We start from the raw sequence: 13,282 nt of genomic DNA on the forward strand, positions 1-13,282 counted from the left end.
CACCTTAACCACTAAACCAAATTGACTCTCTTATTCTCTCTTAAATAGATTCTCGATCTATTTTGTGGGGTCATTTAAATGGGACGGGAGGACCGAGCAAGGAATGCTATGCGGGCATTTTTTTTTCCCTAGCAAATTTGTCTTCGTCACACTCGGCTAGATTAAACGCACATTTATACTTTGAACGATGCACTTCTCTAAAACTGGCTAAGTCCTAAACGCCTTTTGCAAAAAATGACGACCTAAGAAAAGTTGCCTATAAAAGTCATGTATTGTTGCATTTTGATGCAGTCAGCATGTTCTATGTTTTCTTGCTGTTTGTGGAAAGCGAAGGTCGCTGTAGAGCACCCCACTTTCTTCCTCTGGTGGGAGGTGGTCCTCCATCCCTGGCCCGGGTGAAGATAGAGTGGAGGAGATCCGAAAGACGCTGTAGATGATCTCTGGTTCCTGGGGAAAGAAGATGTTGTTCGCTGATTAAATGTGTCTGTGTGGTCCCTGGTGCTCTCTGAGCTTGGATGGTTTCCTTGTAAATGTTTCATGACACAACTAGGTAACATCATCAGTGCTAGAAATGCAAACCCTGCTTCTTTCTAGCAGTTGTGAAGTAACCTAGTTGAGTCATGAAACATCTGCAAGAAGATAACCAAGGACCACACAGCCACCATACTCCTCCTCCTCCTCCTCCTCTCTTCTAGAACTCATAATGTTCCATAGTTGGGTCTACAAGAAAACTACCAAGCTCAGAGAGCACCAAGGACCCTTCAGTTCTCATCATCATCCTCCTCGTCCTCCTCGTCCTCCTCCTCCCTTCTAGCACTGATGATGTCACCTAGCTGGATAATGAAACATCTGCAAGGAAACCACCAAGTTCAGAGAGCACCAAGGAACCCTCAGTCCTCCTCCTTCTCCTCCTCCTCCTCCTCCTCCTCCTCCTCCTTCTCTTCCTCCTCCTCCTCCACCTCGTCCTTCTCTCTACAAACCCCACTCCTTTCTAGCACATGATGTTTACCTAGCTGGATCATGAAAGATCAAAGAGAAAAGAAAAGAGCCAAACTCGGAGAGCACTGAGGACCCCACAGTTCGACCCTGAATTATTAAATTTGTTTGTATCCCAGGAACTCATTGAGAGCAAGGCATTTTTCCATCATTTTAGAGCATCCTTAAAAAAAGAAATGAATTTGACTTTTTCCAGGATAACCTCAAGGCTTATTTAAATAAAGATTCTGAGTTACTAAATCTCATAAAAGCTTGGAACGCAGCCAGAGAAATCAAGAAACCTAGAAGAACTGTTCACACGTCAAAACCTTTTCTACTAATACCCCAGGATCTAAGAGAGCAACAGCAATAGGACTTAAGACTTATATACTGCTTCACAGATGGTCCTCTCTAAGCAATTTACAGGGTCGGCCTCTTGTCCCCCCAACAATCTGGGTCCTGAGCTCGGAAGGATGGGAGGGCTGAGTCAACCTTGAGCCAGTTAGGATCGAACTACTGACAGTGGGCACAATTTGCCTGCAATACTCCATTCTAACCACTGGGAGGAAGGGAAGGAGGAAGGAAGGGAGGGAGGGAGGGAGGGAGGGAGGGAGGGAGGAAGAGCAGTAGCAATAGGACGTAGATGTATATAGTGCCCCACAGTGCTTTTACAGCCCTCTCTAAGCAGCTTACAGAGTCACCCCCCCAACAATCTGGGTCCTCATTTTAACAACCTCAGAAGGATGGAAAGCTGAGTCCACCTTGAGCCGGTCAGGATCGAACTCCTGGCAGTCAGCAGAGTCAGCCTGCAATGCTGCCTTCTAGCCACTGCGCCACCCCGGCTCATTAAAAAAAAAAGCCGGGAAGTCTTCAGTAAGACAGATTCTAGCTGAATTTGAAGGCGAGAGTTAACGCTGTGCTGCCTACGAAGACCGCATTGCCTCAATCGAGGCCTTATAAAGACTGTTCTCACCACTCTTATTTTTGCACAAGGAATGGCTGAGATCAAAAGGCGGACACCGCCAGAATCTAGCAGCAGTTCCGTGAACCTGGTTGAAGTTTCCACTTCTTCCCAGCGTGGACTGAATTAAAGCAGGTATGAATCTCACAAACGCTACCTTGACAGGGGCTGCAGCTGCTTGACCGGGTGGCATCCCAGGGTCCCCTTTTTCTTCTTCGTCTTCCTTGCCTTTCACTCCTTTCCGAGGATGGTAATTACCAAGGCAGCAATAGAAAGAGAGAGTAAGAAGAGAGAGATGAAGGGCTGAGGCTTCATCCCCTATTTCCTGCCCCACCATTGCAAACCCAGCGCCCGTGGAAAACAAGGTGTCCATCCACAAGGACACCTTGTGACGGACCCTTGGCAACTGACTCATATTTAGGACGGTCGCAGTGTCCCGGGTTCACGTGATCCCCTTTGGCGACCTTCTGACCGGCAAAGTCGAGGGGGAAGCCAGATTCATTTAACAACCTTTTTACTAATTTAATGGCTGCGGTGGTCCACTTAACAACTGCGGCAAGGAAGGTCATCAAATGAGGCAAATCTAATTTAATAACTGTCTCACTTAGTAACAGAAATTTTGGGCTGCATTGTGGTGATAAGTCAAGAACTCTCTGTAGATAGAGAAATAGATAGATAGATGATAGATAGATAGATAGATAGATAGATAGATAGATAGATAGATAGATAGATAGATAGATAGATAGAGATAGTTGATATATTGATGATAGATAGATAGATGATAGATAGATAGATAGATAGATAGATAGATAGATAGATAGATAGATAGATAGATAGATAGATAGAGATAGTTGATATATTGATGATAGATAGATAGATGATAGATAGATAGATATAGATAGATAGATAGATAGATAGATAGATAGATAGATAGATAGATAGATAGATAGAGATAGTTGATATATTGATGATAGATAGATATAGATAGATAGATGATAGATGATAGATAGATGATAGATATAGATACATATATAGAGATAGATGATAGATAGATTAGATAGAAGATATAGATAGATAATAGATAGATGATAGATGATAGATGATAGATGATAGAGATAGATAGATAGATAGATAGATAGATAGATAGATAGAGATAGTTGATATATTGATGATAGATAGATAGATGATAGATAGATAGATATAGATAGATAGATAGATAGATAGATAGATAGATAGATAGATAGATAGATAGATAGAGATAGTTGATATATTGATGATAGATAGATAGATGATAGATAGATAGATAGATAGATAGATAGATAGATAGATAGATAGATAGATAGATAGATAGAGATAGTTGATATATTGATGATAGATAGATAGATGATAGATAGATAGATATAGATAGATAGATAGATAGATAGATAGATAGATAGATAGATAGATAGATAGAGATAGTTGATATATTGATGATAGATAGATATAGATAGATAGATGATAGATGATAGATAGATGATAGATATAGATACATATATAGAGATAGATGATAGATAGATTAGATAGAAGATATAGATAGATAATAGATAGATGATAGATGATAGATGATAGATGATAGAGATAGATAGATAGATAGATAGATAGATAGATAGATAGATAGATAGATGGATGGATGGATAGATGATAGATAGATAGATAGATAGATAGATAGATAGATAGATAGATAGATGATAGATAATCTTTATTGTCATTTTTACTGTGGGCACAATGACACCCATTACAAATAAAATTTAGTTGCTTTCTCTCAAAGTGTACACATACATAACACACGTTTAAACATACCATATACAACATATGTATAGACCTTACATCTAAGTAACATTTAATCACTGTTCATCTTTAATACACAATGGCAGGAGGAAGCTTGAGAGTTCACAAGGTTAATCCTTGGTTAAGACTTAAGTCGCACGTGCCCGAATTATATCACTTACTGTTCTTCTTCTTCCAGCAATAAAAGGCAACTAGAAACAGCAGGATTATCAAAGGAATCGCTATCCAGGCATTCCTCCACACAAGATCTGGATCTTTGGTCCAAACTGCTTCAACCAATGAAGAAAAAGGATGATTTAGTATTTCTTGAAAGAACGTCTTAGCCTGCTCTGTTCTTCAAGGTTTTAAGGTTAAGGTTAAGGTAAAGTTTCCCCCGCACACGCGTGCTAGTCGTTTCTGACTCTAGGGGCCGGTGCTCATCTCCGTTTCAAAGCCGAAGAGTCAGCGCTTGTCCGAGGACGTCTCCGTGGTCATGTGGCCGGCATGACTGGACGCCAAAGGCGCACGGAACGCTGTAACCTTCCCACCGGAGTGGTCCCTATTTTTCTACTTGCATTTTGACGTGCTTTCGAACTGCTAGGTTGGCAGAAGCTGGGACGAGTAACAGGCGCTCACTCTGCTACGCGGCACTCGGGATTCGACCTGCCAAACTGCCGATCTTCTGATCGACAAACTGAAATAGACACTGTCTCGTGTCAAGCTCACTTCTGGATGTTGCTTGATCTTCTCAGTGGAGTTTACTCAGGAATCTTTCTGCCCTTTTCCCAGATCCTGCCTAGTTTATTTTTTATTTTTTATTTTTTTTAATTTTATTTTAATCCCATTTATATCCTGCCCTTCTCCGAAGACTCAGGGCGGCTTACAATTTAAAGCACAAATCAATGTGCTTAGCAATAGTTTAACCTTGGTGGTGGGATTTGCTGGTGGTCTCACATCCAAGAATTCACCACATCCAACCTTCCCCCAACTGTCTCACCTGGGACGTTCATCCCCTGGCCCCAAGAAGACATGAGCCATCGGTTGCTTCTCTTTTCTGCATAATGGCAAGCAAATTCCCCACTGCGGGTGGAATGGTCACTCAGGATTCTCAGGGAGCCACTTTGAAGGAGATCTGCAGGTTCTCTGGAGCCCTTCTGAAGACATTCCTGGCTGGAGGTGATCTCCACCCCATCCTTGGAGAAATGGAACTTCTTCACCCTGATGCCTCCTTCAGCCGAGCAAAGGAGGGTCACACAGTCACCTTCCTTCACGGTCTGGGACAAAGGATCCAATTTTAGCCGCGGGGGAGGAGGGGTATCTGCAAGAAAGATTCACAACGGTAAGGAGACCACCAAGAGAGTGATGAAGCCATGAAGAGTTATTGCTTCCTTCCTCCTTAAACCAGAAGCCAAGTCATGGTCCAGCATCTGTAAAAAGAGTTTGGCTGATGAAAATGGTCTTAGGTCACCCAATTTATGCTAAGCATGTGGAGAAGTTTATTTTCTGGATCAGAGGAGAAAATTTGTGCTTAGGGCTAGGCTTGGAGTGAAAATAATAACAAGCTTTTCAGAAGGGATGAATCAGTCTTGGATCAAGAAATAAAACTTCCTTCTTCCCTTTCTTGATGGACATCAGATCCTTTGTCTGCCAGAACCCGCAATACTCAGCTTCGGTTTCTACTGCTTTACATATACTTTGCTATATGCTGCTTTGGTAAGGCCACACTTGGTCCCCACGGTAGAGAAAAGATGTTAAGACTCTAGAAAGAGTGCAGAGAAGAGCAACAAAGATGATTAGGAGACCTCTAAGATCCCTTCCAGCTCTGTTATTTCGTTAATTTATTCTTGTTCTTGGGTGATCGGTTAGTGATGGCACATTTATCGTAGATTTTCAATTCGGAAACCTGAGCATTGGGACAATGAATTCTCGCAATAAGAGAACTCTCTTACCAACAACCAAGATCTCCTTGGAATTACTAGATGGAGAATAGGACCATCTTGTTCCAGTGTGGGATTTTGTCCCACAACTGCAAATAAGCTTCTTGGTTTCATTCAGATGTGCAACGCTGATATTCCATGTATTTTCTAGATGAACTTTTTCCAGGATGGAAGAACCTGATTCATTTTTACAACGGAAAACGAAAACGTGTGGCTCATATCTGTCTGGAACGGAACATATGAAGGTCATCGACTCTCCTGGAGCAAAGATGCTGTACAGAGGAGACAAGGAGAGTCTCTGAGTTGCCGGAGATGAATCTGTCCATGGATCTGCAAAGGAGACATTTAGACCTTTTTTCATCCTCTCCTGGAATCAAATTTGATCTCTTTCAAAATTCAAGCAGAGTCATTTTTGTTCAAACCAGCTGAAGACTTCTTGGAAATAGGGATAGTCCTTGACTTACCGCTGTTCGGTCAATGACCGCTCAAAGTTACCACAGCATTGAAAAAAGTGACTTATGACCGTTTTTCATACTTATGACTGTTGCAACATCCCCATGGTCACATGATCAAAATCCAGCCGGCTATCATGCCTACGGCGGAACTAGAACTCACTGTCTCCTGGTGATTGGCCCAAAGTCACCCAGATGGTTTTCATGCCTAAGGCAGGACTAGAACTCACCATCTCCTGATGACTGGCCCAAAGTCACCCAGCCGGCTTTCATTCCTAAGGAGGAACTAGAACTCACCATCTTCTGGTGATTGGCCGAAGGTCACCCAACCAGCTTTTGTGCCTAAGGTGGGACTAGAATCACCAATTGGCTCAAAGTCACTCAGCCAGTTTCCATGGCTAAGACAGGACTAGAACTCACCGTCTCCTGGTGTTTGGCCCAAAGTCACCCAGCCGGCTTTCATGCCTAAGGTGGGACTAGAACTCACCGTCTCCTGGTGATTGGCCCAAAGTCATTCAGCTGGCTTTCATGGCTAAGGCAGGACTAGAACTCACGGTCTCCTGGTGATTGACCCAAACTCACTCAGCCAGTTTTCATCGCTAAGACAGGACTAGAACTCATTTTCTCCCACTTTCCAGCTTGATACCTTAACCACTAGGCCAGACTGGGTCTCTGGCAATGGGACTTTGCCCACATCAAAGGTAACAGAAGATCAACAAATGAGGGGATGAGATTCCCTTCTGCATTTATGTTTTTCTTTGGGCATTGTAGTATTTTGTGTCAGGCGCAAAAGACCAGTCCACAGGTGAATGTCCAATTAAGTTGATTTATTGCTAAAAGCCTGGGTATAGGAATCTTGTCAGCTAGATAAGGATTAGATAAGGGTCAAAAGCACTCAAGGGAGATTGGGCTTAGTTTGCTTGTGGCTACGTGCGGTTTCTAGGCTGATAACCTTTTTAACTCCCCCTCCAGATTCTGCCATTCCTTCTTCTCCTACTCTCTCTCCCCTTCACAAGAAGGAACAATCACAGTCTACCTTTGTGTGGCCACAGAGAAACTCTGCACAATTATCGGTCTTACCTGCTCCCAGGTTCACCCACAAAAGAACTGAAAGAGAAAAGAAATGAAAAGAAATGGATTCAACAGAACACAGAAACACACACACACACACACCCTCAAGATCTCTGTGCAAAACTGGCAGTTTCCATTTCCGTAATGGGGCTTCCCAGGATGTAGATGAGACCAGCTGAAGAAAAGAAAGAAAAGCAAAATGGAGGACTGGAGAGGACGTCCTTACACCGTGAAACCTTGAAAACGGGTCTAAAAACCAGTACATTTTGAGGGAAAGGAAGATTGATTTTAAATTTCATATAAACGGGACCCTTTTTTAAAAAAACATCCTGACTTCAGGATGGAGATTAAAAAATATCTTGATGACCCATAGATTAAAAGAGCCTTGGTGGAGCAGTGGGCTAATGCCTCCTTAAGTAACACCAGCTGCCTGCAATTAGTGCAGGTTCGAGTCCCACCAGGCTCAAGGTTGACTCAGCCTTCCATCCTTCCGAGGTAGGTAAAATGAGGACCCAGATTGTGGGGGGCAATAAGCTGACTTTGTAATAATGCCACTTGGGGTGTGTGTGAAAGCCCTAATAAGCAGGCATATACATAGAATGAAGGCTACTGCTAAGCTTGTAAGCCACCCTGAGTCTTCGGAGAAGGGCGGGATATAAATGGAATTAAAATAAAAATAAAAATAATAAATTCAGATAAATTAAAGTGGTCACTTTGAGCCAAAGGTGCTTTTTTTTTCAGGAGGCAACTGGTCTTTCTTGTTTTTCTCTGAAGACGTTTCGCTTCTCATCCAAGAATGGTGAGAGAGAATGAACGGATTTCCAGAAAATATTGGAGACTGCAGGAACTATTTGGGCTTCCGTTTCATGACCCAAACTAGGTAACACCATCAGTGCATCAGGGCTAGCGCTGATAATTTTACCTTGTTTCGGTAATGAAACGTCTGCAAGAAAACCACCAAGCTCAGAGTGCACCGACTCCAAGGATCCCTCGTTTCAATCCTGAGCTGCAAATATTCTCCTTTATAGATAGAATTCAGCTTGATACAACAGGAGGCTGTTAGTGGTAAAGGGAAGCCAGGCCACCAAAGACGCAATGGCTGGGCACCATCCAAGCTGACCAGCCAGAGCGTAGAACAACTCAAAGGAGCAGTGCAAGATCGGAAGAGGTGGAGAGACCTGGTCAACAGAAGCACATAGAGTCGGACACGACCAAGGGCGTACCTCATGAACATCATTGTAACAGAAAGCGACAGAAGTTTGTCATCAAGATGAATTTGCTTACTTGCAAATGGGCTGCACTTAACAATACATTCCTAGGTGACGTTTTGCGACTTCTACCTAGGAGGAGATTGATCTAAACAATAACTCTGAAGGAAGAAGGAAGTGCTGAATTTTTTGAGAAAGTTGAGGAAGAAGAAGGAGAAGGAAGAAGAGGAAGAGGAAGAGGTGGAGGAGAAGAGGAAAGGATGTAGTGTGATTTTGGGCAAAGGAAAAGAAGAATAATTAGATTTAGAAGCGAGGGAGGAAGGAGGTCCCAAACCTGTTATCCAAGTGATGGTATCCATCTTCAGGATTGCTGGGAAGGAGGTGTTGTTGGTCTCCGTCGCTCTCTTCCTCCTTCCCCAGAGAGATGAAGAGCTGCAACCTCTCTTGAATCAGTCCTTCAACTCAACGGCCAAGGGAGAAACTGCGTCATCCCCACCGAGGACATCACACCCACGCCCTCACAGCCCAGGACGCAGCTCGGCTCCCCGGCCTCCTTCACCACACCAAAGCCTATCTCTCTGCAGCAGAGACCTGCCTCCATCCTCTTGAGCTCTCTCGTACCCAAAAAAGAATGAAAAATAAAATGAAATAAATAAAATCAAATAAAAATAGCCATCCGGTGAGGTGGAGGTGTGAAAGCCAAGAAGCCATGTTGTTCTGCTCTTTTGCAAGGTCGAACACCCCACCCCACCCCTTTGTGTGTCTGACCTGATCAGCTGCATTGCTCATCCTAAGCCACCCATTTCCGCAGTGGAGCCACAGACAGACAGAATAAAGCAAATGATAATCGATTAATTAGAAAAAAAATTAGTTCTGATATATAGTTCCCCTAAAACACTTCTGAAAATCTTTTCTTGTGTCTAAAACACCAGAATGATTATCTATTTTTTCCCCAATTTATAACATTTTATTCAATTATCAAATAAAATGCAAAAATACAAAAACAAATAGCAGGACAGAGTGGGGAGGGAAAAGGAAAGTATGGGGGAGAAGGGAAAAAGAAGAAAAAAGGCATTGACTTCGGATTTCCTCTATTCCAGTAGAAGGAAGCTGTAACATCAACACTTCACTTTTTACTTTTGCAAATTGGTGTAAACTAGCCACTTCTATAGCAACAAATCAATCTAATCAATAAAACCCAAAATCAAAGTTTCATTTTTATTTTCTCCGCCTCGAGCTCAAAGTCCAGAAGCGGTCTCCATGTGGAAACAAAAGTGCTTATGTTTTTTTCTTCAATCAAAAGGGTCAATTTAGCCAAGTCTGCCAACCCCATCAGCTCAGAGTCATTATCCTAATTGCGATGTGTTTGAAGGGCCCCCCAAACTATCATCTCATTTCAATAAACAGTTAAAATTTGCTCCTACAATCCATGTTGTATATCTCCAAGAACTTAGGAATTGGAGGACAAAAAATATCCAAGGGGAGTAATTCTAAAGCAAATAGTCTCTAAAAATGGGTAATTTAATTTGAGTGATGTGGTGTTCCCAATATTTTCTTGATTAACTCTGCAAATCTGCTCTTGAATTACAATTTGGAGTTTACAATGATATGTAATCTGCATTGTGATTGGTTGCTATGGGTGTGGAGAGGGAGTTTCCCTTTTTTCCCGCCTTTTTCTTCGGTAAGCCCTCATGTGCTCTGGGATTTACCTCAGGATGGTCCAGTTTAGACTGACTCTCTAGTTTGATATATATATTTGGACAGCGGCTGCGCAGTTCTCTGACATAATATAAGATGATGTCCAGGATTTTGTCCTTTTATGATGTGTTTTTGTTTCTGCCATAAATTGAAGCTGATTTGTATCCCATCATCTCTTCAAGGGTGATGCCCATATCTCAGCCTAATAAGAGACTTGACCAAAAAAGACACATTTTGCTGCAATCAGAGATGTTCTTTGTGCCTTCCTTTGGGCTGAAACACAATGTCACTGTACAATATCCCCTCTTCTTCCTGCTGTGTAGGACAGTTCTTCCTTGTTGTTGGTCCAGGAGTGAAGGAGTCCCGGATGCAGCTGTAGGTGACCTCAGAGGGCTGGGGAAGGTGAGGGAATGAGAAGACATTGTTCAATTTGCCTGCAGGCGAGGAACCCATTGAGAACATGGGATTTCTCCATCATTTCACAGTATTTTTAGAAATAATTAACCTTGACCCATCTGTTAAGGCCTAGAAAGATTGCCAGCCCATCAAGGAAAAGAAAGATTGGCTTTCGGCATCAGACGTGACCCATTCTGAGGTGATCCTGAGAAACCTACAGGGACGATCCCCTAAAACTTTGCATCCAGTACTTGATTAGAGGAACCTTAGTTTAATGGCTTTTAAGATACTTAGTTTTTGAAATATTTCTTTCTGTTTCTGTGAACTTCAAGGCCATTCAATTTCTTGGCCAACACATGATTTCTGAAACTGAAGGCCACAAAGAGAATTATTCTACTTTCCCATTTTTAAAAGAAATATCTAGTAGCTCAAAAACTCCTAAATTCTGTTCTTGAAACCAAGCAGGGCAAGAAACCTAGAGCAGCAGATCTTCAGAGAGATCAAGACAAATGGATTTAAGAAAAGTACATTCTGCCTGAATGGAAGAATTAAAGTTCAGAAGCTCTAAATCCTATTTGATTCCACCAGCTACCTTGACAGGTGTGGGTGTAGCTGCCATTGCTGCTGGAGGCTCCATCACCGCAAGATCATTTCCTTCCTCCTCTTTTTTTGGAAGCTGAGATTGTTCCTGGGATTGTGATGCTTCCACGGCAGGAATAAAAATGAAAAAGAAGATGGAATTGCTTCTTTCTATCATCCTCATGTATTTTGTTCCCATCCCTCTCACATCCAGGCCTGACTCTCCTTTCCTGCCACCCCGTAGGATCTCTCTGTCAACCACAAGGAGCAATCTCTGGCTCCAGGAAAGAATCCATTGAACCCCAATCAGGTCACTTACTGCACTTTTTCTTCCAGCAATAAAAGGCAAACGGAACCAGCAGGATTACAGTAAGCGTCGCCATCCAGGAATATCTCCAAATAGGATCTGAATCCTGGGCCCAAACTAGTTGGAGTAACAAACAAGAAGGATGATTTAGTATTTCTTGCAGAACATCTTAACCTGCCCTGCTCTTCAAAATTTAGATTATATTAATTTGATAAATGAAACATACCCGTTTTTTTATCAAGCTCGTTTCCCGATTTCTCATGGACTTCTCTGTGGAGCTAGTTAACAATCCCACAGAAGACATTTGCCTTTTTCCAGGTCTTTCTTTGTTCTTCCTAGTCTAGCTAGCCTATCATGGTGGCCTCAAGATTTAACCACATCCAACCTTCCCCTAACTGGCTCACCTGTCACGTTTATCCCCTGGCTCCAAGAAGACATGAGCCATTGGTTACTTCTCTTTTCTTCATAACTGCAAGCAAATTCTCCTCTGTGGTTGAACGACGCATGCAGGATTCCCAAAGAGGCCCTTTGAACATGATCTGTGAGTTCACTGGAGGGTTCCAGAAGACCTTCTTCCCTGGAGGTGATCTCCATCCCATCCTTGTAGAAATGGAAAATCTTCTCTGCATTGCCTCCTTCCACTGAGCAGAGGAAGACCAAAGGGTCACCTTCCTTCACCTTCTGGGACAACAGATCCACCTCCAGCAGCGGGGAAGGAAGCTGATCTGCAAGAAAGGTTCACCAGGAACATATTAGTGTCTCCATGAAAGCAGGGGAGTTCCCGGAGATCATCCATAGGATCTCCTTGAATCTAAGGTACCATTTCTATGAGACAAAGCAGTGAAATTTCAGAGAACGGAGACTAAGATGGGAAATAAGGAAGGGGAATGCTGTATTTTGGGGTGAAAATAATACATAAACTGCCCCTTTTCACCCAACAGAGACTGGATCAAGCAATCATGACCTTTGTCTACCCATCAGCCAAATCTTCAAATTAAAGAAAAGCAAGATGCAGCACAGAACATTAAATATAAAAATAGGTACGTATGAAGCACGTAAGACTGAAAAAGAACTTGGGAGATATTTTCCCCATTGAAAGAAAGCCCTCCTGACCATTTTCTTAGAGGAGGCGTTATTTATTTAATGGTGGGTCTGCTCATTTGGTTCACTGGATTAATTTTTGAAAGGTTTATTGTGCATTTTCATAGGCTGAGTAATCTATCTGCCTTTGATGTGAATTTTTCTGGGCAATGAGTATCCATCTTACCAACAACTGAGAACTCCAGCTGGTTACTGTCAGGAGAATAAGGCAATTTCCAAGATCTTCCCAAGATCTTGCATGTACATATAATCTTTATTTGGTCAGACTTCAAAATTTCAGTCCTGACATTGAAGGTATTGTTAGGGACAGCTTGATCTTGAATTGTTACATTGGATTGATCTTTACAGTAAAATAAGAACGTATGGGATCCCTTAGGATCCCGTGTCGTGACTCCCTCAGGGAGGGAGCAGTTCAAGGGAACCTCTTCTCCTTTAACAATGACGGTGTGTGGAAGAGGTGAGGACAGCCTAGGGGCTGGTAGAGATGAATCTGTCTTTGAACCTGAGGAAAGAAAGAGAAGACATTGAGACTTTCCTTCTGGTCTCCTCCTGGAACTAAATCTCTAGACCAGAACATCCACCCCCATTCCTAGAATCGGTCCCATCCACAGTCTGCTCTGAGAATCCTTGACCCACTGCTATTCTCACAGCCCAGTGGCCAGCAGGCTACGGACCAGTAGTGGGCTGTGGCCCACAGGTTGGGGACCCCCGTTGTAGACACTTCTCCATTTTATATTGGGAGAAGAAGAACTTGACCTGGACATTCTTTAGAAGGGTCAATCTTAGATTCA

The 13,282-nt window shown here is 42.7% G+C and overlaps 1 long non-coding RNA gene across 1 annotated transcript in view; it reads right to left on the reverse strand.

The window, feature by feature from the left end:
- Window positions 1-12,051: 12,051 nt before the first annotated feature.
- The window catches only part of LOC310648328, a 29,073-nt gene continuing 27,842 nt past the window's right edge, over window positions 12,052-13,282 (reverse strand). Inside the window, exon 3 of the long non-coding RNA XR_014494070.1 lies at window positions 12,052-12,115. This is a non-coding gene — a long non-coding RNA (uncharacterized lncRNA). The remainder of the gene's footprint in view (window positions 12,116-13,282) is intronic.

This window comes from Vipera ursinii (assembly GCF_947247035.1).
Source record: "Vipera ursinii genome assembly, chromosome: Z".
Lineage (NCBI taxonomy): Eukaryota > Metazoa > Chordata > Lepidosauria > Squamata > Viperidae > Vipera > Vipera ursinii.